This window comes from Micromys minutus (assembly GCF_963924665.1).
Source record: "Micromys minutus genome assembly, chromosome: 1".
Classification (NCBI taxonomy): Eukaryota; Metazoa; Chordata; class Mammalia; order Rodentia; family Muridae; genus Micromys; species Micromys minutus.
In genome coordinates this window covers 154407688-154435671 of record NC_137969.1, presented here as the reverse complement: position 1 = coordinate 154435671, position 27984 = coordinate 154407688, and positions in this window count along the sequence as shown.

Here is a 27984-nt window from a genome sequence, read left to right as displayed (position 1 = left end):
CAAGTTCAGTTTCACTTATCAAATTCATATTTAGCATCTAAATGTGTAGGCTATCTCACACCATTTCCCAAACTGGACTTTTGTTCATGAGATGACCCACAACTCAAGGAATTCAGTTCCTGGGCTCCCTCTGAGAACACGTGGCACTGGCTTTTGTCTGTATATGCAGGAAGCTTTGAGTGTACTATGTCATCAGTAGAGTTCTCTGACCTCATTGTTTGTCATTGTTGTTAAGTGTAATTTCTCCCAACAATCATTTGGCAGCACACTGAATTATGGATACTTCATGAAAACAAGAAACTAGGCTTTTTATTTTTTTTTATTTTCTTCTTCCTCTTCTTCTTCTTGCTCTTCTTCTTCTTCTTCTTCTTCTTCTTCTTCTTCTTCTTCTTCTTCTTCTTCTTCTTCTTCTTCTTCTTCTTCTTCTTCTTCTTCTTCTTTCTTTCTTCTTCTTCTTCTTCTTCTTCTTCTTCTTCTTCTTCTTCTTCTTCTTCTTCTTCTTCTTCTTCTTCTTCTTCTTTTCTTTTTCTCCTTCTCCTTCTTCTTCCTCCTTCTCCTCCTTCTCTCTCTCTCCTTCCTTCTTTCTTTTCTTTCTTTCGTTTTTTTCTGGAGTAAGGTTGTAATAAAAAGGATGTAAGAAAGCCAAATTTTGTTCACAATTAAAAATGTTATTTCCATAGTTTGTCATTTGTGAAGATATTCTTTTTATAATTAATATGGAATTCTTAAACCAGTTTTATTGACACTGGGTTTCATTATACACCATAGGCTGAAAGGCTGCTTGGAATTCACTTATTTTGCCAAGACAGGCTCTGAATTTGTGATCTTTTGCCTTAGCTTCTCAAGTGTCAGGATTATAGGTACATGTTCTAATACACCTGGCTTTTAAGTGATTTTTTTGTTTTTAATTTTCACTTTTGTGTATTTTAAAATTTTTAATTATTTTTATCTTCATGAGAATTTTGTCTACATGTGTGTCTGTCCATTATATGTATGCAGTGCCCACGCAGGTCAGGAGAGAAAACTGGATCATTTGCATATCCATGAATGAGAATTTCTATGGTCCTACATGCTCACCAATATTTGCTGATTCAGCACTTTGGATTTGGGTCATTTCCTATGTGTTCATGCGTACCTTGTTTTAATTGCATCTTTAAGAAGGCATAATATATACTTTGGATAATCTGTTCATTCCCTGATTTTCCATCTGTATGTCTTCATTGGTGAGGTGTCTGGTCACATCTTTTATTGATTCTTAATTGAGTTGTTGGTCATTGATTTTTATGAACATTTGGTATATTCTAGAGAGCAGTTCTTTACAAGTGTGTCCTTGAAAATATTTTTTGCCAGCTTATCACCATCTCCACCCCCCCCCCCACTTCACAGTAGTACCCTTTTCAGAGCACAGGCTTTAATTTTAAGGAGGTAGAATATCCACGATTTCTTTTATGAATTATGCTTCTGGTGTAAATCTAGAGAAGTCATCACTATACTCTATGTCTAAGGTTTTCCTGGGGCTTCCTCCTGGGAGTTTTATAGCTTTGTGCTTTTTATTAGGTGCATGTGATCCATTCGAGTTAATATTTTGTGAACAGCCTGTTTCATTGGAGTTAATATTTTGTGACTTGTCTGTTTAGTTTCTTTTTTTTTTTCTGTCGACTTACATACTTTTCTTCTGTGCAGCTATAGAGAAACATGAGATTTATTTTGTTGTTATATGTCTATAAATATTTTCAAGTAGCCTTTTATAGCTTAAATCAGCCAGGTGATTAGAATACCCACCCAAGTTTCTCAAAAATACCACTCAGAGAGAAAGTTTGCTTACGAGGCAATTGACAATTAAACAACAGATGGTTAATGGAGTTCCCAGTGTACTTAACTAGCATTCAATAATGATAATAATGGAGTTACATTTTCAATGATTGTCAGTTAGATTTATAACAAAATAGAACACCTCTTTGTTGGGCCTTTTGCCCTTGGTATGTGAGGCGTGAGAACAATCATTTGTACATGCTTGTTAGAAGGCGAGTTTTATGGTGCTTTGTTTGGGATATGTGGTATCTTATGGCCAGTTGTCATCTGTCTTTCTGAAATACTCTGGAGGAACATATCCCTAAAGTTTAAATTAAATTAAAACCACATATGCAACATTTTGTCATAGTTCCAAGCTTATGGTTAGTGACTATTGATGCATGTTGAACTTATACAAATACTCAGCAGAATCATTAAAATAAGTAATAGCACCAATAAAATATAGACATTAAAACTTAACATAATTTTAATTAAAAAGGAATAGGCACTAAGCTAAAGAATAAATCTTAACATGGTATAGAGGGAGGGCTAATTTAATGCATCCATTTGGTTGGATCATGCATCAGTTGCACAGATACTTGGTGAAGCATCATTTTGTTTTTGTTTTTTTTTGTTTTTGTTTTTATTGAGAGTTTTTTATGTAAGAACAACAATTATCACTGTAGATTGAGTAAAGTTAATTGTCTTCCTAACATGGGTAGGCATCATTTTAACAATCTTAGGACTAAATAGAAGGCCAAACATTTACAAATTAAAAGACAATTCTTCCTGTTTGTTGACTTCAAATGGGATTTCAACAAAAACAGAATCTATGTATTCCTGACTGGCCTTGAGCTCACTATGTAACCAAGGATAAGCTTCCCTGCAGAGTTCTATACACCTAGAGCTACGTCGTGCTGGTAATTAAACCAAGCACTACATGCACACTAAGCCAGCATGCTGTGGAGTGAGCTACATCTTCATTTTGCTTTCTGAGTTGTCATCTCCCTGCTTCTGGCAACACTATTATTTGTCTTCTTGATTCTCAGGCATTCAGTGTTGTGCTGAGTCACACTATCAGCTTCTTGGGGTCTCTGTCTTGTCAGTCCACCATGCAGACTTTGGAACTTATCTGCCACGTGGACACTTAACTATAATAAATCTTTAAAGTATATGTATCCTGTTGGTCTTGGTCTTCAGGGGACCCTGACACAGCTTTAATATTACAGTACCTATGTAGATTGTCCTGAAAATGTTTGTGTTTCAATGTTAATTCCCCAACAAGCGCTGGCTAGTCATGTGATTTCAACTGAACCTTCCCATTTTAATTAGTAAAATAAAGGAAAGCCAGAGACTGGGTGAGGCGAGGGAAGTAGGAGGTCTAAGAGGTCAGAGGATGAGAGGTAAGAGGTCGGAGAGGTGAGGCGGAGGGTGTGAGAGGATGGAGGAGAGAGGACAAGGCAACATAAAGGTTCCCAAGAACCAGCTGGACCCAGGTGATATTAATTGGCATTAAATAGCTATGAACATTAAGGATTTTATAGATCTAGCATCTTATATGAAGAGAAGTTTGTATCTTTGTTTATTTGATGTAATCTTGTTGTGTAGAGGGTTTGTCGATTGAGAGTTGAACTTATAAACCTGTATGAAAAGCTATCGGGCTATAGAGTTGTGTTTGTGTGGGATTTTGGGGTACAGAAATACCCCTGGACAGAGGCGAAGAAAAGGCGGTAATAAACCACCAAGGGAAAGGAGTTGAACGGATGAGTTGGGCTGGTGGCGGCTCAGACCAGGCATTATAAGGAGCCTGCAGCTGTGAACTAAAGCCGGGCCTGAGTGAGACCTCAGGGCCAGTAATGAGATAAACTGATTTCTATTTTTTAATACTTACTGCAACATGCCTACAGTAGCATAGTTTTGTTTTTGAAATGTACAAAATTGGCCAATTGATGATTTAAGTTCATTGCCAAGCAACTACAAAAAATGCATTTACCTTTGAACAATAAAATTTTTGTATAGGAACAATGGAAAAGAACTCAGGAAGCTAATGAGAAAACATAAAAATGCAAATTACTCTCAGCTAATTGGTTGTGTCTAAAACACATTGTAAATTATTAATATGTAAGAGGGTTAGTATTTCTCTTAAGGTATAAGACAGGGAAATGGTGACTCACCCTCTACTACCATGTGTAGCATTAACATGACAATGTGTCATTTTTCTCCTTTAGTGTAATTGTTTTCCAATTTTGTAGAAGTGGGAGAAAGCCAAAGAATTCAAATTTCTTTTGAAGTTCTAAAGTCTTAATATTGAATGTGTAATTACATGTTGAATTCCAAATCTCTATATGCAATTAAAAGAGCAAACCAAAGACACACATATTAGACTGTAAATTTCAAGGGATGAACATTATTCTTTATGCTTTACTTACTGAGGCATTTCCAGATGGTTTTATTCAAATTAAAAACACTTCATTCTGAGCAGATTTAGAGAAAACATTGAGAGAAAGGTCTAGCCTTTTCTTACATATCCCTCTTCCATGGCTTACTATCTACCTTTTTTTCAATATTGCCACCAGATTGGGGAGTCGTTTAAAATCAGTACCATCCAGATGCCATAGTTTACATTAGGGCTTATTCTGGGTGACACATGGGATTGGGCAAATGTGAAATGACATCATAGTGCCATAGAGATTGGTGGCAGGTACTAAAAGTCTCCTTTGCTGCACAACTCTATTCCCTAACTCTCAGCAACCAGTCATCCATCTTACTACTGTCTTTATTATAATTCCTGGCATTCCCAACACTGGGCACAGAGCAATTTAAAACAAAGTGCTTACGAAGGAAGCTGGCAATTTTCCACTTGACATATCAGTGGTGAGCAGTTACCCTATTCCATGCTTGGCACAGTCAATCCTTCTCTCCTTTTTGAAAAACCTTCTCTTTATAGCATATCAATTATTTTCTTTCTTTTTCCAATGGGTATTCTTTCACAATTTTCTGCTCCTTTGACCATCTCTCATGCAGTAGGGCTTCTGGGCTTAATACTCCATTTTGACAATTCTGTGCAATGCCATGGCTTTAATGTTCCCGAGATGTTAGGATGCAGGATTTTACTTTTCTAAGTTTGATCTTTTCTCTCAAGTTTTCGAAGTATATCTCCAATTTGTTTTGGTTTTCCTGAAGAATAACTACAGATAAATTTATAAACATTTGACTATCTTAATTTCTATGCCTAGCTCCTTTTTAAAAATGAGGTCAATGTTTCTAGATTACATATTTAAGTATAAGCATTCAATATTTGTCTTCTTGTACCTGACATTTCACTTAGTAGAGATAAATGCAGCTTCATCTCTTGTTATCAATGGCAGTTTCCTTATTGGTTGAAGTTAATGTGCCACACTTTCTCTTCATTTTTTAATTCATTAATTTATTCATGTATAGAAATAAAGTTTTTTTCTAAAAGAGATTTAGAATACTTGCACTATATCAGAAAGCTACCTCATACCTGGAGAATGGGTCTCATTTAGCCCAGACTCCTTCAAACTTGCTATGTATCAAAGGGTGATTTTTGCCTTCATCTTACAAGTATTGGGATCACAGATGTGCATCACCATACCTGGTTTCTGTAGTGTTCAGTCTGAATACAAAAGTTCAAGCATGGTAGGTAAGCACTCTACCTATTCCTAACTATCTCAAGCCTACATCTCCAGCCTACCTCAAGACTCTTCAGTCAGTGTTTATGCGTGACCTTTCTCTCTCTCTCTCTCTCTCTCTCTCTCTCTCTCTCTCTCTCTCTCTCTAACACATACATAACCAAACATACACACTTACACATGTATGTACTCACACATGCAAACATACATACATGCACACACACATTTATACACACATAGACTTACACACTCATTTGCATACTTACACACACACACTGACACACATTCATGCACACATACACACACACAAGAACATGTGTACACAACTCTTCTACCAAAAATGAGAAAACTGGCTAGATCATCTAGTTTGAGGAACTACTATGGCTACTATGGTATTTCTGCAATGGGATCTTATTGCTACCAACAAAGATTTTCTTTCTTGCATGTGTTACATACTTTAAAATTTTCTATTCTGGCATATATATATATATATATATATATATATATATATATATATATATATATATATATATATATATATATATATATATATATATATTAACTAAAAGTCAATAAGATAGAATTTTAGTAACAACATGAAATAAGATGAGTATTTCTGAAGCTTTATGTTAAGTTAAATATGCAAGAAGACTGCATGTATTTTTTACATCCTATCTATTGATTTGTCATTCTATTTGTGTGTATGTGTGTATGTGTGTGTATGTGTGCTTGTTTGTATGTGTGCCTGTGTGCATGAACATTGACTAAAGAGGCTGGGAGTAGGCTGTACACAGAGATAAGTTTGTATAAAACTTAACTACAATGCTTGAAGTCTTGTGTTTAGTGTGTGGCATTCTATAACTCAGGTGTGCCAGTGTCCCATGTGATCTCAGCACTTGGTGGATGGAGGTTATGAGATCAAAAATTATCTTTGGATACACAGAGGGTTCAAGACAAGTCTGGGTTAAGTGAAATTCATTCCAGAAGTATGAGTAACTTTTTGGAATATTGCAAGTATTCTAGATCTCCTTACAAACTTTGCTTATTTGTGCATGCATGTGGAGATCAGAGGACAAGTTGCTAAAGTGAGTTCTCTTCTGTCATTGTGTGGGTTTGGAGGGATCTAATTCGAGTATTCAGGCTTGGTAGAAAGTGCATATATTTACTCATCCATCTCCCTGGTTCAATAGTGTAAATATTAGACATGGGGGTAGGGTAGGAAGGTGCTTCACAATTTACACTCAATAAAACATTTTGGGCTGTATCTTTTTTAAAATTGAATAACTTTATTTTAAAAAGCAAAGACAAATGTACAGATTTTAAAAGCATTTTTTGCATAAAAGTATATGAATACATTTTTGTCAGTACTTGATTTTTTTAAAGGTTTGATAGTATGTATTAAAATCTTACTAGTTACAATGAGCATAAAGTACATGTAAAAAAGATGTAACCTGAAATTAGTCAACGTTTTCTTTTTTCTTTTCTTCTTCTTCTTCTTTTTTTTTAGCTTAGTCAAAGTTTTTTTGGTGTCTAAAGATTAAGCGTAATGATTTTTCATCTTTTTTTGGCCTTTGTTTTTCTTGAACTTCATATAGTCTGTGAGTTGTTTCTCGGGTATTCAGAGCTTTCTGGGGTTAGTATCCAATTATCAGTGACTGCATATTATGTCTGTTCTTTTGTGACTGGATTACCTCACTCAGGATGATATTCTCCAGATGCATCCATTTTCTTAAGAATTTCCTTAAGTCACTGTTTCTGATAGCTGAGTAGTACTCCATTGTGTAAATATATCACAATTTCTGTATACATTCATCTACTGAAGGACATCTGAGTTCTTTCCAGCTTCTGGCTATTATAAATAGGGCTGCTATGAACATGATGGAGCATGTGTCTTTGTTGTATGTTGGAGTTTCTCTGGGGTATACGCCCAGAAGTGGAATCACTAGGTCTTCAGGTAGTACTATGTCCAGTTTTCTGAGGAATCGCCAGACTGATTTCCAGAGTGGTTGTATCAGTTTACAACCCCACCAACAGTGGAGAAGTGTTCCTCTTTCTCTGCATCCTTGCCAGCATCAGGCAGCCTCTATCTTATTGCCTCTTTTTATGTCCTTAGCATTACTTGAGTGGTTTCATGATGTATTTGCTTCCTCTTTTTTCTCTCTTTACCTTCCAGCTGTGAATAAAGGGCAGTGACAGAAATGGAAGCTGTCAGTCAAGTCACTGTTGAATCTCTTAAGCCTGGCATCCTCTGTTTTGAATGGGTAAAAACATGAAGAGAAGATGATTGGCTGAAAGTGATAGAGCCCTCAATCATGTTTGCAAAACACTGGCACCTCATGTTTAACTAAAGCATCATGGTGTAAATATGTGGACCAGTGATCCTAACAGAGCACATACTTAAAGCATGTACATCTATTGGCAGGTACTTATTTAAAAGGCCCTTCCATGTGAGTTATACTCAACGTTAAGTGGAAGTCATTTATTTTAAAGGCTATATTCCATCAGTCATTTTCAACCATTGCTTTACACTTCCTCAAATGAACAATTCTCAGAGAAAAGCTTTCTGACGTCTAACCCTACAGAAAACCCATGGAAAGTCATTTTAGGTTATTTTTTTGTGAAAAATTTGTTATTTGTGTGGGTGTATGGTTTCTGTGTTTGTACGCATTTATGTATCTGGTCAAGTGTACTGTATGTGAACATATGTGCATTGCTAGAGACTGGACATAGATATCAGGTCTTCTGTCATGTGTCACCTTATGCCTTAGAGCAGGAGCTATTGCTGGACCTGGAGTCCACTCATTCTTTGCGACTATCTGGATATCAAGCTTCAGACTTCCTCCTGTGTCCTGAGGGCAGCATCCCAGGAACACATCCCTGCACTTGGCCTTTAGGTGCGTCTTAGGGATGGAGCTCAGGTCCTCATGCCCGTCTCCTCAGTATTTTGTTTAAAAACAGTTAGTAGCATTTTTGATTCTTTAATACATTTCAGAATTTATAAAGCCAGATATTTTCCCTGACAAATCATGCCAGATATAAAACCTTCCACATTTTATAGGCTTATTCCAATAAAACCTTTCACCAACTGCACCTTTATAGACATAATAACATATAGGTCTTACTGTGTAAGGAACCAGACTAAAACCAGTCACATTACTGGCCCTTGTCTGGTAGTCAATTTGAAAAATACTTATTACAATTTATACAAATTAAATGTGGATATTGTTCCTGGCTTGTGCTGGGGTGACATTTGCTAACCACATGCTCTACCTCTGAGCCATACTTCTAACCCTGAACATGTGTTTTTATGAGGAAAAAACTTTAATTTCATAGTAACCATGAGATTCTAGCTGACTAACACTTAAAATAGTAAGTTAGCTTAATAACTAACCACAGAGAACTTCACTTTATAATAGCTCAAGCTTAGTATTGAGTCTAAGGCCTTACATTATTTCTTTTTCAATTTATTCTTGTAGAGCATTGCTAAGTCAACCAATTCACCATGAGAAAAGCCTCTTTCTGGGTTCCGGGGCTATGCTTCATTGAGTCTGAGCAATTCATGGAGGCACCATTATTTCCCTATGGAAGCGATGGTGGGTAGGAAGCAGGTGGAGGTCAATGCAGGCCGGTGGTACTTCAGTGATGTTGTTTGTCATGTCCATTTTAGATCCTCTGGCTCCTTACTCTTCCAGAGTAAACAGCACAGGTCTGGTATGGTTTCATGTGCTCATAATTCCAGCCTGTGTGGAGAGCAACGTATGGGTTGTCCTTGAGTCCAGGGATTGGGCTAACCTAGGCATCTAACAACAAAACAAGACAAACTCTCCCCAGATTCTTGACAAAGTTCATAACATATCTTTAGTGGCAGTTCCTAATAAATATTTCCGGACTTACTGAAGTATCACCAGCTCAGGAGACATAGCTGTGTTTCTGTAACCTCATTTGCTAAATGATGGTATTGCCAGTGAGAGGCTTGACCATGTCAACAATCCTAGTCTTGCTGTTAAATATACAGCTTAATAGAAGAATTTGTGCCTAGTATGAATGCACAAGGCTCCAGGTTCAATACCCAGCACCTAAAACAACCCACTTAATCTTCAATTTTTAAAATAATTTATATTGTGCTATTTGCTATAATTTCTAGAATCCAGCTTTAGTTTCATTTGAAAAAAAAACAATTTCATACTGCATTTAATAACTGATGTGATTGTCTTGTATTTGATTGATGTATATTTCCTCTTTATACTTCTTCTTTTCTAAGATAACATGTACTGATTATGTAGTTAGAATTCCTCCTCTCACATAATGCCTTTAGAGGGACAGTTTAGCGATGACAATGCTCATTACTCGTGCATCTTGAAGTTGTAAGGATACCTTTGTATCCTTCAAGCAGCCATGTCTCTCCTCCTAGAGTCGTACACGGTTAAGATGAAGGCAGAAAGAAGTGATTGTCCTAGTTAGAGTTTTAGAGAGTTGAGGAGGAAAGAATTTATTTGGCTTATACCTCCATTCGCACTGTAGTCCATCATTGAAGGAAGTCACATCGGGAACTCAAACAGGGCAGGAACCTGGAGTCATGGAGGGTGCTTTCTGGGTTGTTCCTCATGGCTTGTTCAGCTTGCTTGTTTATAGAACCCAGGACCAGCAGCCCAGTGATGTCACCACCCACAATGTGTTGAGCCTACCCACATCACTCACTAATTCAGAAAACGCTCTGTAGCTTACAGCCTAATCTTATGGAGGTATTTTCTCAATTGATGTTCCCTCCTTTCATCCAACTCTGGTTTGTGTTAAGTTGTCATAAAACTAGACAGCACAGTAATGAAAAATCTTTTTTCTGTAGTACCATGGGCAGACACTGGCATGTGAAGCCACCTCTCTAGCGACTTGCTTGTTGTGTGTCATAACTTTTAGTATAGTTTTTCTATCTCCGAATTTATGAAGAAAATCATAAATAATATTTGAAAGTCACTGAAGTGACATTGCAGGATGGGAACTGGAAAATCTAGAGTAAGAAGAGGAAGAGGAGCACAAGAAAGATAGGAACTACTCACTCAGTTACAATCTGATAGCATTAGGCACACACCTTCACATCAACTTCAGACTGGCTGCTCCTGAGGGGCAGAAGGGCTACTTCTGAGTGCCTAAAATCGATAGCCAAAAACCCCACAAAAGCCAGGATCTGAGAGTCTGCCTGCCTGTCTGTCCGTCTGTCCGTCTGTCTGTCTGTCTGTCTGTCTGTCTGTCTGTCTCTCTCTCTCTCTCTCTCTCTCTCTCTCTCTCTCTCTCTCTCTCTCTCTTTGGTTGGACCTGATTTTTTTTAAACATCTTTATTTTACAAAACAAAGATAAATGTACAGATTTCAAGCATTTTTTTTTGCGTAAAATTATACAAAATATTTTTGTCAGTACTTTTTTTTTCAGATTTTAAAATAATTTTTACATAAATCATTATGAATAGTCAGTACTTGATCTTTTTAAAGGTTTGACTGTATACATAGAAAACCCAATAGTTACAATGAGCACAAAGTACATGCAAAACAAAATGTAACATGAAAATAGTCAAAGTTTTCTTGTTGTGTAAAGATTTTTTTGTTTTGTTTTGTTTTCTTTATTTCTTGGACTTCATACAGTCTGTGAGTTGTTTCTGGGGCAGTGCGAGCCTCTGGGGTTAGCATCCCACTATCAGTGACTGCATATTATGTCTGTTCTTTTGTGACTGGGTTATCTCACTCAGGATGATATTCTCTAGATGCAGCCATTTTCTTAAGAATTTGGTCAAGTCATTGTTTCTGGTGGCTGAGTAGTATTCCATTGTGTAAATGTACCACAATTTTTGTATCCATTCATCTTCTGAAGGGCATCTGGGTTTTTTCCAGCTTCTGGCTATTATAAATAGAGCTGCTATGAACATTGTGGTGCATATATCTTTGTTGTGTATTAAAGTGTCTCTGGGGTATATGCCCAGAAGTGGAATATCTGGGTCTTCAGGTAGTATTATGCCCAATTTTCTGAGGTATCACCAGACTGATTTCCAGAGTGGTTGTATTAGTTTGCAACCCCACCAACAGTGGAGAAGTGTTCCTCTTTCTCTGCAACCTCGCCAGCATCTGTTGTCATTTGAGTTTTGGATCTTGGCCAATCTGACTGGTGTGAGGTGGTATCTCAGGGTTGTTTTGATTTGCATTTCCCTGATGGCTGAAAATGTCGAGCACTTCCTCAGATATTTCTCAGCCATTCGATATTCCTCAACTGAGAACGTTTTGTTTAACTCTGTACCCCATTTTTTTAATAGGGTTATTTGATTCTCTGGTGTCTAGCTTTTTGAGTTCTTTGTATACCTTAGATATTAGGCCTCTATCTGATGTGGAGTTGGTAAAGATCTTTTCCCATTCTGTTGGCTGCCGTTTTGTTTTCTTGACAATGTCCTTAGCCTTACAGAAACTTTGCAATCTCATTAAGTCCCATTTGTTAATCTTTGACCTTAGAGCTTGAGCCATTGGTGTTTTGTTCAGAAAATTTTCTCCTGTGCCTATATGTTCTAAAGTTTTCCCTACTTTCTCATCTAATAGTTTCAGTGTATCTGGTTTAATGTGGAGATCTTTAATCCACTTACACTTGAGCTTTGTACAAGGAGATAAGAAAGGGTCTATTTTCATTCTTTTGCATGCTGAGTGCCAGTTGGACCAGCACCATTTGTTGAATAGGCTGTCTTTTTTTCATTGAATGTTTACGGCTCCTTTGTCGAAAATCAGGTTACCATATACATGAGGGCTCATTTCTGGATCTTCTATTCTATTCCATTGATCCACATGCCTATTTCTGTACCAGTACCATGCAGTTTTCAGCACAATTGCCTTGTAATATAGCTTGAGGTCAGGGATAGTGATGCCCGCAGATGTTTTCTTGTTGTTGAGGATGGATTTTGCTATTCTGAGTCTTTTGTTATTCCATATGAGATTGCACATTGATTTTTCCAATTCCATGAAGAACTGGGTTGGAATTCTGATGGGGATTGCATTGAATCTGTAGATTGCTTTTGGTAGGATGGCCATTTTTAAGATGTTGATCTTTCCAATCCATGAGCAAGGGAGATCTTTCCATTTTCTGAGATCCTCCTCAATTTCCTTCTTTAGAGGTTTGAAGTTCTTGTCGTACAGGACCTGATTTTTGCTGAATATAAGTACATGGAAAAAAATGTGTCTCACTATGCTGTCCTTATATGACCTGCCAGCTTCTAAGGAATTTCCACCTGCTGGGATGTCACTGTGGGGTTTTAATCCTGAATCTATTTCCAAGCCACAATCCTTGCTGACATTTATTTCTTTGTGACCAGGGCTGTGTCTGCCTGTGCCTGTGGAAAATTCTCTTTTGTTTTCTTTTGAGGAGACAGATGTCTCCTCAAACTCAGGTCTCAAACTCCTAGGTTGTGTGAGACCTGAAAGCCAACTGTTGTCACTAGACATTTTTGGGAAATTTGTTTCATATCATTGTCTGGTATTGGAGCAATTGTTTGGATGCTTGAATTATTTTATGTCCACTATGTACACTTCACAATGGATACTGGTTATGAAAAGTACATATCATCCAAACTAGTGCTCTGCAATTTTATAACTTTTTCTAAGTAGTTCTACATTTCTTTCACATTGATTACTAAACATCAGGTATCAAAACTTATTATAATAATGAATATTTAAGAAATTATATGAATAATCAAAATGAAATCAAACCTACCACAATGTACTGTACTTTACTTTTCTAGACGCTACATGTTCTAAAAGATATTTTACATAGTTTTGACTAGTTGTTAATTATAATTCAATTATATATCCAATCAATGAATTGCTTAGATAATCTGTTAGCTACCATACTATGATCTAGAAAGTGGCACATGTAAAATGTGTAATGATGCCCAGCATACTGGTCCACCTCTGTAATCCTAGCACTTAGTAGTCAGAGGCAGTAGCATCTTTGTTAGCGTGAGGCCAGCCAGGTCTCCATGGTGAGTTCTATATGTAAACGCCAAGTCCAGCACGAAGTCATGGTGTTTGAACACAGTATTTAAACAGCATCAGTATCCTAGCTATTTTTTGAATTCTTTCATCTCAGCCATGAAGCTTTGACTTGACTTAGAAGAAAATGTAATATTCTCAACAAAACAATTTTAAACCTATGGCTCTTTTTGGTATCCACTCTTATTGCTTTCCTTTCAGTGTAATAAAGGGCAGCTCCTCTGTTATCCTCTCCTTCCTGCCCTACCATGCCACTCTCCCTCCTCCTTTCTCCGACTTCTTGCCAGCTGCTTCTTATTTCTTATTTCGGATTTTCTGACTGCATTCCAAAAGGCTGACCCAAAGTCACGTCATTCAGTTTCCAAGGAAATTCAGTTTCCTTCTTTTCTCCCCTTGTCCTCCAGCCTCAGGTTCAAAAGTCCTTTCCTAACTTCACAGGGCTCCATCATATATACTTAAGGATGACGTGGAGTGCCATATATTTATTTTCTTCAAAAACATTGAAATATTTTACAATTGTAATCTGTCAACATAAGTAAAGTGTGTGTTTTGGAAAACATGTGGGTGAAATTTGTGTATACCTCCAAATACAATGTTTAGAATGTATACCACAGTAAAAACAGAAAGTACACCCTGGGTTTGAAATTCTGTTTTTCTATATAAAGCTATATTTAATGCTTTTTGTAGAGTAAACTTTGGAAAAAATGAACCTGAAAGTTTGTGTATCTAGAGTAATGGAAACGGAGTTTGGAGCATCATGAATCAATATCAGATTATTTTTGAGGAAGGCAGAATGACCAGCCAGACAATGAAATGTGTCAAGCATTACAAAATGCATTGAATTCCAGAAACCAGACAATATCGGTTAAAATGCCCTTCAGATTCATTTCTCCCATGATAACAAACAGTGGGAAAATGCACTAAAATATAGAAAAATCATATTCTGAAAAGCATATTAAATCAGAGATACAATAGCATCATAATTGATTTCATAAAAGCACTCTGAGGAAAACACACCTGATATGACTTGTGAGAAGCTTCAAGTGGAGTGTCGAGCTGTCATGGGAAAGCAACTGAGAAACTGCACACATTTGAGAAAATTCTCCAGGTGAAGCTTCGGGAAGCAAAGTTCGAAATCACCCAGAACTTGTTAAAGTGGGCTTTCCTACTACATGTTTTTATTTATTCCAGTAATATGCCCGTGATGATCCACCATGGCTTTACTTTAGCTAAGACTTCAATTAGCCTGAGATCTACTACTCTAATTAGAATATTTTAGTCTTGTTATATTTATTGAATGTATTTTCTTTTTTTTTCTGGAGACTGTCCTATGTCTTTTCAAAACAAGGCAAGTATGAGTAAATGTCAAATGTGTACTGTTCAAGCTGAGGATGGTGGGATTCCATACATGACTGTAATCTGAATGGCCAAAGAGTGTGCTATTCAAGTCTGTTTTCCAGGAAAATAAATTTCTAATTGATGATTGCCACTATGAAATATTTGACAATTTTACTAAACTACTAGAATATAATTTAAAGTATAAAAATGTGTTTCTAGGGCGTTTAGAATTATGTTAGTGCTAGCTTTTGTCATTGCTGTAGTAGTCACTGTATTAAGCAACAGACTTAATAATGCCAGTGTCTTGCACAGCTATCATCTTCGTGCATATTCATCTTATACACCCCTGTTCCTTCTGTCACTTTCCACTGGTACAATCCTACATTGGTTTGCATGCTGTATACACACACACACACACACACACACACACACACAGAGAGAGAGAGAGGGGGGTGGCTTAAATGGAGATTTCACACATGAGAGAATATCTTTCTCTTTCCATTATTTTCTATGACTTAGTATTTTTGCAGTGTTTGGAAGAGCAAGCAGCTGCTCAGGCATTAATGTTTTGTTATTTCTATCTTGCTTCTCAGTGTTTGCCTCTCCAGCTTCCTTAATGGCATTGTTAAGCCTACTCACTGTTTTAGATTTTGATTATTGAATTTTCTGTGATTGGATTTTATATATTTATTTTCAAGGATCCTTCTTCTCTTTTTTGCATATTTTTTGCTTAGATTCTCAAAACAAAAATTGAGCTTAGAGGTATCAAGTATGCTCATTTTATATTCTGTATCCATAAAAATCCTCAGTTCTAAGATCACTTGAGTTTATATTCTTGCCTTGAAGGTTTGAACATCATATAGAAGAATGAGTTTAGTATGGAGCTAACTCTTAACTGAGAATTTTCAAAAAACAAACAAAAGAAGCTTTCAGTGACTTTCCATTGTAACTGGGAGTGAGTACAGACTGATTTCAAATTTCCATTGTGTTTGAGCATGAAATATGGTTCTTTGTATGTGGGTCTCCAGTTACATCCTTTTTGCTCTTTTGGTAGGAATCTGTAATAGTCAGTGTTTTCTTGTGTCACAGAACTTATGGAATGTCTCTCTGTATTAAAGTCATTTATTGTAATGAGTTACAGCCAGGAGTTCAGTTCACCCAACCATGGGCAACTGTGAATGCGAATCTAGTTGTCTCTCAGTTCCATGAGGCTAGTTGTTTCATCTGGCTTTCCATATAAGTTGGACTGCTGAACAAGTAGGTTTTAACAGATGTGCTGTCAAGCAGGCAAAGAAGAGATGGCCATCCTTCTTCCATTGTCTTTATGTAGGCCTCCAGCAGAAGGTATGGTCCAGATTAATGCTGTGTATTACCACTCCTGGAATTGGAACTTGCTCTGTTCCAGGATGACCTTGTACTCAGAGCTTTGGTTGCCTGAGTCTCCTAGGATTAAAGGCATGTACTACTTTGCCTGGGCCTAAACCTTTCATACTCACTATACCCCAGGATCTGGGTCAAAAATGTATGTCATCTCAAGTCAAGATCCAGGTCAGAAGCCTGAGTTTTCCAGCTTCAAGATCTGGATCACAGGTGAGCCTTCCATATCTGGATTGCAGTTTATTCCAAATCTAGTCAAGCTGACAACAAGGAATAGGCACCAGAGTCTCTCTCCTCAATCTGGAGATTCATGAAGCAGCAGAAGCCAAGGGGCCTCTGGAGTTAGTGAGTGTCCTTTAGCTTCACACGATTTTGTTATTTTACTCATCTCCCTAGGTTTCTTGGTCGCTCCCACTTTTAAAAATGACTCAAAGGAATCCTATTTTTTTTTTCATCTTTTGGTACTAAATCTGAACACACTGCCTTGTTAATGCTAAGCCTGTGTTCTACAGTGGACCTCGTTCCCAGTCCCTCCCTTTTGTTTGTTTTTCAAGATTGTTTAAACTATTTGGAGTGCCTCAAAGTTACATGTGACTTTTGGGTCAACCTTCTAGATGCCTGTAAAATCCCACTGGGATTCTAGCAGAGACTGAATGGATGCCATGGATCAGTTGGCGGAGAACTGTCATCTCAACCACTTAAAATTCCCAATCTATGAACACGAGTTGTCTTTCCCTTTACTTATGTCTTGCCTTCCTTGTTTGTTGCTTCCTCTTCTTCACTTCCATACTTCTCTCTCTTCACCAGAGCTTCAAGGCTGCGTGGACATGATTTGACAACTCTTTAGACTATTTAGAAAACACAGTGGCTGTGTATTGTTTCTTTTTTAATTGTCAATCTGGAAATCTCCTCCTTTGGAGTCATGGTCTCTGTCATTCTAAAGACTGAATCTGAACGCAGTCATACTAGGCAAAACTAAAAAGTTCATGTCTCTATTCAAAAGGCTTTATCTGTTAACTTAGCATCAGACAGTCTCACACTGGACTTTCTAGATATCTGCCATCTCAGTGTTTGATTTGTTTTGCCTTGCCCTGTGTGGTTCCTTTTTGCCATTTTCTTGTTTGTTTATTTTTTTTTAATGACCACCACTGCTGCATCACTGTAAGGTCTGTTGTCCATGCAGTGTGAGGTAGCTTAGATTACATTTTAAGGACACAGGATTGAGGCTATCTATAACTACCTCAAGATAACAGTGCTTTTACAAGATGATCACTCTATCATTTTTAGCAGTACTCCAGAGCATAGCGTGCTCCTCAGATTGACTAAACTCATTTGACTATTTATGGTCATCTTTGAAGGGGTAGTGCCTTAGATATTTTATGACCTAAGAAGAGTTTTTTTCAGCTCTCATTCTTTTCTGTCCTTGCTCCCTTAGGCAAATTATCTAGTGATGATCTGACTGTAGATTCAACGAAATCATCTAGTCTAGTCCCAGTGGATTTATGTCATACCTTTGGAGAATGTCCTTAGGCTTGAACTTTTTCATACTCTGTCTCAGTGAAGTCAGTTCCTTTAGGGAGAGGTCAGCAAGTCTATTTTATTCTTGATCTGTCCTCAAGCAAAATATCTGAATCATGGCTCTTTAAATATGATGTTGAAGTGTGGAATCTTCCAAGGATAGAATACTTTGTCTTACTCAGTTGGTTTCCATTGCAAACATGCCTAGGTTCTTGAGTGATTCAATAGTTATTTGATGGGTGTGGTCATGTGAGAACTTAGCAGCTCTCCAAAGAAAGAGTAGGGAATTAGGGTGTTACAGACACATACAGTAGGTACCCACAATTAACTTGGCTTTTGTAAAGTCAAAAGAAGAGCATGCTATCTTCCCCAGATCCTGGATTGTTTAGGAACGTTTGTCTAACTTGTTTTTGGTGATTCTAAGCTCGCAAAAACAGTTGTTTTGTTGCTCTAAAGCTCTAACCTTATACATTGATTTTTAGGACAAATTGAAGTTTCTGAGTTAAGACAAATAAAACATATATTGTTCATATTATACTTGCTTTTCAGAGGTATCCCTCTCCTATAAGACTGGCATCCCTCCAAAACCTGGATATACAATAACAAAGATGACAAGATGTCATCTTGCCACACCTAAAAATGAGTCTGTCCTGGCAGAATGTTAATTTTCTGTACTTTTAGTTATATGTATGCGATCCCTAATACTCCATTCCTCAATTTCTATATCCTGTGGTTCTCATAACACACTCCTCTAAACTCTTATTTACTATACTACAGGCAAATGTTAAAGGGTTTCTTTGGTTCAGAACTGATTCTCTTTAGGTAATTATTCTACCATCCCACTGTGGTGAAATGAATAGAGAAATTATGGTGATTTCACAGAAAGAAAGTGAAAAAATAAATTGTGAGTAAGAATGAAAAAATTGAAACAAAATTGCTTTGAGGAATGCGAAGGGGAAAAGCCAATTATCCTGTGTTAAATGATCATAGGCAGTGATTCCAAAAACCTTCTCATTGTACAATTGTTTTCTTCGGTATAGGATTGTTTATCTCTTCATGTACATATTAGTGAATTGTAGATTCTATTATGTCTTACGGTACTATAGATAAAATATCCTCTTTGGGTGCACACACTGTTTTATAACATTTTAAAGCAAAGAGGGTTACTTATACCATTCTGCACTCTAAATTTTAATTACACATTTGTTCATGTTTCTGTTACATTATGCTCTTTTTGGGAAAATCAAGGTGCTACTTGGTATAGAGGAATAATAAGATTTGAGAAAATAACTATTTTCTAATTTAGAACATAGAGCACAGAAAGCACCATATTCAATGTAGAAAGCACTTTGAAATTTTTTTCTAATTTTTTTGTGACAAGATTTTACTGTTACACATAATAAATCACTACATAGACGAGGTTGGCCTTAAACTCAGAGATATTTATGTCTCTCCACCTTCTTACTGTTGTGATTAAAGGTGTGCACCATTGTGCTTAGCGTTTTTCTAAATCAAAAACATTTCCCAATTAGACATGTTTGATATATTGTAATAACAACTAATAGAACCAAGAAAGTGATAAAACAATAGCCTTGAAATTATAATTTTTTCATAAAGTTTAATTTGGGTCTTTAAAAATGTGAGATTTAAATAAGATAATCAATATTTCATATGCTTCTATCACTCCCAATTTTCATCCACCATACTTATAGAGACACCTCAAGTCAATATCCACTTGGAAGTTTTAGAATTATTTCTTGAGTTAGAAGTAATTTTTAAAACAAGAAGACATAGACAGACTCTCCTGTTACATGTCTCTCAGAAATGCTGAGAATAGAGAGATAATAGTGATAGGAGAGGCTTTATTCAACACATTTCTCCTGATGATGTCTTAATTCACGCCTGTTTTAAAAGCATCTGCTAGGCTTCAATGACTGAGGGAAGGTAATATAGCCGTTGTTCTTATAGAACTAACACCCAATGACTTCGATCCACATTAACTAATGACATGAGTTCAAATGGGCATCTGGAGCAGCAGAATTAAATCATATAGAGGGTTATGGAGGCCTGAGTCCTGGAGCGAATCTTAGGAGAACTGGCATTTGGCATTAAGGGGCACTGTGAGTGAAATGATATTGCAGTTAAATGTATCTAAATGGAAAGATAGTAGGAACCACATATGTATAGGAGTGGAAAAGCTAAGCTCACCTGAGGGTAGTAGGTGTGGTATTTGCCGCTAGACTTCTGGATGTCTCTGAGGAATGGCAGGTAAAGCAGGAAATAAAGGCCACAGTTAGAACATGATTGTAAGGGAGACAGGAAACCTTTCTGTTCTGCCCATTGGAACATGATTATTAAGATTTTATAATCTTCTTGAAAGCAATTATCTTTCTTAAAAATTATCTTAGGTAAGACTTGGACAAAATCCATTTTTCTTGATTAGCCACCCATTCTTGATTTCATTTCACAGCACGCAGGCAAGACTCAAGTTTCATAACTATTTCTTTACGTTACCAATCCAAATACAATTCCTTTTCCCCAATCTTAAATTCAAGGGGGTGTTATTGTCAGTTGATGTTCATCTGTTATTTGTGAAATTACAGCTATTGTTACAGTATAAAAAATTGCTGACAGATGCATATGACAGAAACGCCAGGTTCTTCAGTCACTTTTCTGCTTTGATTCACATTTACCCATCCCCATAATTACTGTCATTTTTTATATTCTCAGCTCTGTGTTAAATTGCTATCTAATTATGCATCCCTGTAGTGACTGTGTAGCTGAACACATCTCACTTTTAAGTTCTAAAAGTAACTCCAGTGAGTCAGACTCACAGTCAGAGCACCTTCTTGACCTCTCCAGCTCCTGCGTGTCTGGGATTTTTTTGAATATCTATTTTTCAGACTGTGGTCATAATGACAATATCCTCAGAGTCAGTGGTGTGAAAAGTCTTTGGTTACTTAGGCAAGGTGAGGAATAAACAGAAGTAAGAACACTGTCTTCCATTCTCCCCACTCTCAAATCCAGGCAAGGGTCTGGCTTTCTAGTTTCTAATGCACATTTTTACTGAGAAGGAAGTGGCCATATTTAAGTGGGAGGGTGTATTTTGAGCATTTGGCTAAATATAATGACAAATAATGTAAACATTTTGTATTTGGGAGCCAATGTTCTTTGCAAATTTAGATATTAATTAAGCTGAATATTTTTAGTTGTCAAATGATTAGAATCACATTTGCTGTATAATAATCAATGTCTTACCTTGTTACCTGCCCATAAATTATTATAGGAAGATAGTTTGTCATGACTTTCATAGGACATTGGGCTTTTTTCAGTATATAGTTAGTGATTGAAATTTGAGTCTCAGAAACTACTTTATTCTAACTAGAAATTTTCAGGTAGGAAATTTAGGAAAGGATTCAAAAAGCACATCAATTTTGATTCTGTACACTGGAATCTTAATTGACTAGAGCACACATTGAGCCATCAGTTACTGTCCCATGTTTATTTCCATGGACTTCATGACTCCTTGATTTTTTTTACATTGAGAGTCTTAGTTAACTAGAGCACACAGTGAGCTAGCTATTCCTTAGTGTTCCCCGATTACTTCCAGGGCATCATGACTCCATTTTGTTGCTTTTATACATTTTAATTTTGATATATTTGTAAAGAAATACTGAATTCAATGAATTAATTTATATTCATAGTATCTCCTGAGATAATCACCTGTTCCCATTTATCAGCACTGGTAAGGAAAAGTGGTACATTTTTATTTTTCTTTAATGAAGAAGCAGCTGCTTGAACAGATGTTTCATAAACATAGAAGATGTACTGAACTAGTGGAGGAATACCTGAGAGCTCTCTGCATATACAATGGCTAATACAAACACTTTGCTTTCTTGACCATTACACTCTTCAGAACTTAGCATTTCAATTACTTAACTCTCCAGATAAGTAATCAATATATAACAATAAGTTACAAAGGCACATCTGTTTTTATTCATATAATTTTTTTCCTTGAAAATAACTTTTAAAGAAAGGAAGGTGACAATTTTTTGTGTTGCTATACACCAAATTAGTATATAAGCTCAACTGTTAAGTAGATAAAGATCCAAGGACTCTGTGATGCACACAACTGGAAGTAGTTAAGATTGAAACTCAGTTCTTTCTGACTTCTAACCACATTTGTCTGAAGTCTACTTTCCTTTGTAGCAGACATATTTCGACACAAGCTTCATGATAAATAGTGTAGGATGGGTTCCTTCATGATTCTGTGAAGACATGTCATTTGAGACTCTCAGAAAGGTAACCACACTAACCTTATGGTATTTGGTATTGATTAGGAAAAGAAAGCCCTCAGGCCCAATCAGGTTAATAGAGCCAAAGAAGATTTCAGATGTCATGTTTCCTTGGAAAAGCAATATCTAATGGGTTTGAGTCAAGTTTTTGGGAAAGGAAAAAAAAAAGTCTGCTTGCACACATGACCAGGCATTGCCAGTGGTTTCTGTTGTACACTAGGGTGACTTTTTGTCCTGGTTTTGAACCAATCCCCATTTCTGGAAATTCTCCTCTTCTCAAAAGGAGTTAATCTTGTGAAGACCACTCATTTCTTATTCTTTCTAAATCTTTCTAGTCATTGCATATGAGAAGCAGCAACTCCACAGGGAAGTGGGAGATGGGAGATCACAGAACGTGTTTTACAGTTACATTTCAGACTGGGGCGCTGCTCCCAGTCAGCTTCACACACACACTTGCTTTTTCAAGCAGCGGTGAGTGCTTTATCTTGTGAGAAAGGAAGGTGTTATTGATGTTTCATTTTGGACTCTTGGAATTAATTAGGAGAGAACCATGATTTTCATTTGTTCTCCTTAACGAGTATACTCTGTGTCGTTTGAAAATCAAAGCAGAACGACTTTTTTACTGTTACCTTGATTATTCTAAACAACCAGGCAACACCCACCCAACATCCCCTTGCACATCCTCATCTCTATTCAAACATTGGTTCACTCTCCATCCCTCTAATCATCCATATACCCCCAAATTCTTTTTTTTAGACAACTTTATTTTACAAAACAAAGATAAATGTACAGATTTTAAACATTTTTTGCTTAAAATTATACATTTTTTGTCGGTACTTTTTTTCAGATTTTAACATAATTTTTATATAAAACTATATAAATATATTTTTTAGTCAGTACTTGATTTTTTTCAAGGTTTGGTTGTATGCCTTGAAAACTTAATAGTTACAATGAGCTAAAGTACATGTAAAACAAAATGTAACATGGAAATAAAGTTTTCTTGTTTTGTAAATTTTGTTTTGTTTTGTTTTGTTTTCTTTATTTCTTGGACTTCATACAGTCTGTGAGTTGTTTCTGGGGGAGTCCAAGCCTCTGGGGTTAGCATCCCACTATCAGTGACTGCATATTATGTCTGTTCTTTTGTGACTGGGTTATCTCACTCAGGATGATATTCTCTAGATGCAGCCATTTTCTTAAGAATTTGGTTAAGTCATTGTTTCTGGTGGTTGAGCAGTATTCCATTGTGTATATGTACCACAATTTTTGTATCCATTCATCTTCTGAAGGATATCTGGGTTCCTTCCAGCTTCTGGCTATTATAAATAGAGCTGCTATGAACATTGTGGTGCATATATCTTTGTTGTGTATTAAAGTGTCTCTGGGGTATATGCCCAGAAGTGGAATAGCTGGGTCTTCAGGTAGTACTATATCCAATTTTCTGAGGTATCGCCAGACAGATTTCCAGAGTGGTTGTATTAGCTTGCAACCCCACCAACAGTGGAGAAGTGTTCCTCTTTCTCCGCAGCCTCGCCAGCATCTGCTGTCATCTGAGTTTTGGATCTTGGCCAATCTGACTGGTGTGAGGTGGAATCTCAGGGTTGTTTTGATTTTTATTTCCCTGATGGCTAAGGATGTGGAGCACTTCCTCAGATGTTTCTCGGCCATTCGGTGTTCCTCAACTGAAAACGTTTTGTTTAACTCTGTACCCCATTTTTTAATAGGGTTATTTGATTCTCTGGTGTCTAGCTTTTTGAGTTCCTTGTACACCTTGGATAATAGGCTTCTATCTGATGTGGTGTTGGTAAAGATCTTTTCCCATTCTGTTGGTTGCCGTTTTGTTTTCTTGACGATGTCCTTAGCCTTAGAGAAACTTTGCAATCTCATTAAGTCCCATTTGTTAATCTTTAACCTTAGAGCTTGAGCCATTGGTGTTTTGTTCAGGAAAATTTCTCCTGTGCCTATGTGTTCTAAGGTTTTCCCTACTTTCTCATCTAATAGTTTCAGTGTATCTGGTTTAATGTGGAGATCTTTGATCCACTTACACTTGAGCTTTGTACAAGGAGATAAGAAAGGGTCTATTTTCATTCTTTTGCATGTTGAGTGCCAGTTGGACCAGCACCATTTGTTGAATAGGCTGTCCTTTTTCTATTGAATGTTTACTGCTCCTTTGTCAAAAATCAGGTGACCATATACATGAGGGCTCATTTCTGGATCTTCTATTCTATTCCATTGATCCACATGCCTATTTCTGTACCAGTACCATGCAGTTTTCAGCACAATTGCCTTGTAATATAGCTTGAGGTCAGGGATAGTGATTCCCACAGATTTTTTTTGTTGTTGAGGATGGATTTCGCTATTTTAGGTCTTTCGTTATTCCATATGAAATTTCACATTGATCTTTCCAATTCCATGAAGAACTGGGTTGGAATTTTGATGAAGATTGCATTGAATCTGTAGATTGCTTTTGGTAGGATGGCCATTTTTAAGATGTTGATTTTTCCAATCCATGAGCATGGGAGATCTTTCCATTTTCTGAGATCCTCCTCAATTTTTTTCTTTAGAGGTTTGAAGTTCTAGTCATACAGGTCCTTCACTTGCTTAGTTAGAATCACACCAAGGTATTTCATAGTTTTTGTAACGATTGTGAAGAGTACCTTTTCCCTAATTTCTTTCTCCACATGTTTGTCCTTTGAGTATAGGAAGGCTACTGATTTGTTTGAGTTAATTTTGTATCAAGCCACTTTGCTGAACTTGTTTATCAGCTGTAAGAGTTCTCTGGTGGAATTTTTGGGGTCACTCAAGTACACTATCATGTCATCAGCAAAGAGTGATGTTTTTATATCTTCCTTTCCGATTTGTATCCCCTTGATCTCCTTTTGCTATCTAATTGTTCCAGCCAGGACTTCCAGTACTATGTAGAATAGGTAGGGGTAGAGTGGGCAGCCTTGTCGAGTCCCTGATTTTAGTGGGATTGCTTCAAGTTTCTCGCCATTAGGTTTGATGTTGGCTGTTGGTTTGCTGTATATTGCTTTTATTATATTTAAGTATGGGCCTTGGATTCCTGTTCTTTCCAGGACTTTTAACATGAAGGGGTGTTGGATTTTGTCGAATGCTTTCTCAGCATCTAGTGAGATGACCATGTGATTTTGATCTTTGTGTTTGTTTATATGGTGGATTACGTTGATGGATTTCCTTATTTAAACCATCCCTGCATCCCAGGGATGAAGCCTACTTGGTCATGATGAATGATCGTTTTGATGTGTTCTTGGATTCGGTTTGCAAGGATTTTGTTGAGTATTTTTGCATCAATGTTCATAAGTGAGATTGGTCTGAAGTTCTCTTTCCTTGTAGGGTCTTTGTGTGGTTTAGGTACGAGGGTTATTGTAGCCTCAAAAAATGAGTTGGGTAATATTCCATCTGATTCTATCTTTTGGAATAGTTTGGCGAGTATTGGTGTTATATCCCCAATAAATGTCTGATAAAATTCTGCACTGAACCAGTCTGGTCCTGGGCTTTTCTTGGTTGGGAGGCTTTTGATGACTTCTTCTATTTCTTTAGGTGTTATAGGGTTATTTAGATGGTTTACTTGGTCCTAATTTAACTTTGGGACCTTGTATCTGTCTAGGAAAACGTCCATTTTCTTCAGATTTTCCAATTTTGTGGAGTATAAGTTTTTGTAGTAGGATCTGATGATTTCTTGAATTTCCTCAGTTTCAGTTGTTATGTCACCACTTTCCTTTCTGATTTTGTTAATTTGGATACTCTCTCTTTGCCCTCTAGTTAGTCTGGCTAGGGGTTTATCAATCTTGTTGATTTTCTCAAAGAACCAACTCTTTGTTTTGTTGATTTTTTCAATGGTTCTTTTTGTTTCTATTTGGTCTATTTCTGCCCTGATTTTGATTATTTCTTGCCGTCTTCTTTTTTTGGGTATATCTGCTTCCTTTTGTTCTAGGGCTTTTAGCTGTGCTGTCAGGTTGCTGATGTGAGCTCTCTCCAGCTTCTTTTTGGAAGCACTTAGGGCAATGAGTTTTCCTCTCAATACTGCTTTCATTGCATCCCATAGGTTTGGGTATGTTGTGTTTTCGTTTTCGTTGAATTCTAGAAAGTCTTTAATTTCTTTCTTTATTTCTTCTTTGACCCTGCTATTTTTTTTAACAGAGCGTTGTTTAGTTTCCATGTGTATGTGGGCTTTTTGTTGTCTTTGTTGTTGTTAAAGACCAGCCGTAGACCATGGTGATCTGAGAGGATGCATGGGAGTATTTCAATCTTCTTTTATCGATGGAGACTTGTTCTGTGTCCAATTATGTGGTCAATTTTCGAGAAGGTGCCATGGGGTGGTGAGAAGAAGGTGTATTCTTTTACTTTAGGATAGTATGTTCGGTATATATCTATTAATTCTAGTTGGTTCAAAGTCTCTGCTAGTTTTGCAGCGTCCTTGTTCAGTTTCTTTTTCCCGGATCTGTCCATTGGTGAGAGTGGGGTATTAAAGTCTTCCACTATTATTGTGTGGGATGAAATGTATTTTTTGAGCTTTAGTAGGGTTTCTTTTATGAATGTGGGTGATTTTTTTATTTGGAGCATATATGTTAAGGATTGAGAGTTCCTCCTGACAGATTTCCCCGGTAATGAGTAAAAAGTGTCCTTCCTTATATTTTTTGATATCTTTTGATTTCAAATTTACTTTATTCGATATTAGAATAGCCATTCCAGCTTGCTTCTTGGTGCTGTTTGCTTGGAAGTTTTTTTCCCACCCTTTTACTCTGAGATAGTGTCTGTCTCTGTCTCTGAGATGAGTTTCCTGTATGCAGCAAAAAAAAAAAAAAAAAGGCTGGATTTTGTTTATGTATCCAGTCTGATAGCCTATGTCTCTTTATTGGGGAGTTGAGACCATTTATGTTAATAGATATCAAGGAATAGTTGTTTCTGTTCCCTGCCACTATTGCTTTTTTGGGTTGAGTTGTGTCTGTGTTTTTTTCTTCTTTTAGTTTTCTTGTTTAGGAGTTTTCTTGTTTTTACTAGGCTGTATTTTCCCTCATTGTATTGGGTTTTCCACCTATAATTCATTGTAGTTCTGGGCTTGTGTCAGATATTGTGTAAATTTTGATTTGTCTTCAAATATCTTTGTCTCTATCTATGATGATTGATAGTTTTGCTGAGTATAGCAGCTTGGGCTGGCACTTGTGCTCTCTTAAGGAGTGCATGATGTCTGTCCAGGATCTTCTAGCTTTCATAGTCTCTGTTGAGAAATCGGGTGTGAGTCTGATTGGTCTGCCTTTATATGTTACGTGCCCTTTTCCCTTACTGCTTTTAGTATTCTTTCTTTACTTTGGGCACTTGATGTTTTTACTATTATGTGTCGGGAGGTATTTCTTTTCTGGTCCAACCTATTTGGAGTTCTGAAGGCTTCTTTTATGCTCGTGGTCATCTCATTCTTGAGGGTGGGTAAGTTTTTTTCTATGATTTTGTTGAAGATATTTACTGTGCCTCTTAGTTGATACTCTTCTCCCTCTTCTATTCCTATTATCCTTTGGTTCGGTCTTCTCATTGTGTCTTGGATTTCCTGGACATTTTGGGTTAGGCACTTTTTAGTTTTTGCATCTTCTCTGGCTGTTTTGTCTATGTTTGCAATGTTGTCTTCTGCCCCCGAGATTCTCTCTTCGATCTCTTGTAATCTATTGGAAATGCTTGCTTCTGTGACTCCTGATTTCTTTTTTTGGTGTTCTGACTCTAGGGTTATCTCTTTTAGCGTTTTCTTTATTGTGTCAATTTCTGTTTTAATTTCCCTCTTCCATTCCTTTATTTCTTTGGTTCTGTTTTCCTCTTGTTCTTTGAGTTCTTTGAGTGTTTTTCTTGTTTCTTCTTTAAAAGCTTCTGAATCTTTTTGCTTTTCCTCCCTTTCTTATTTAAGTAACTCTATCAGCGTCTTGAGGTATGATTTCAGGTCTGTGTCTTCTTTTTCTGGAGTGTTTGGAATTCCGATGTTTGCTGTTATGGAAGAGC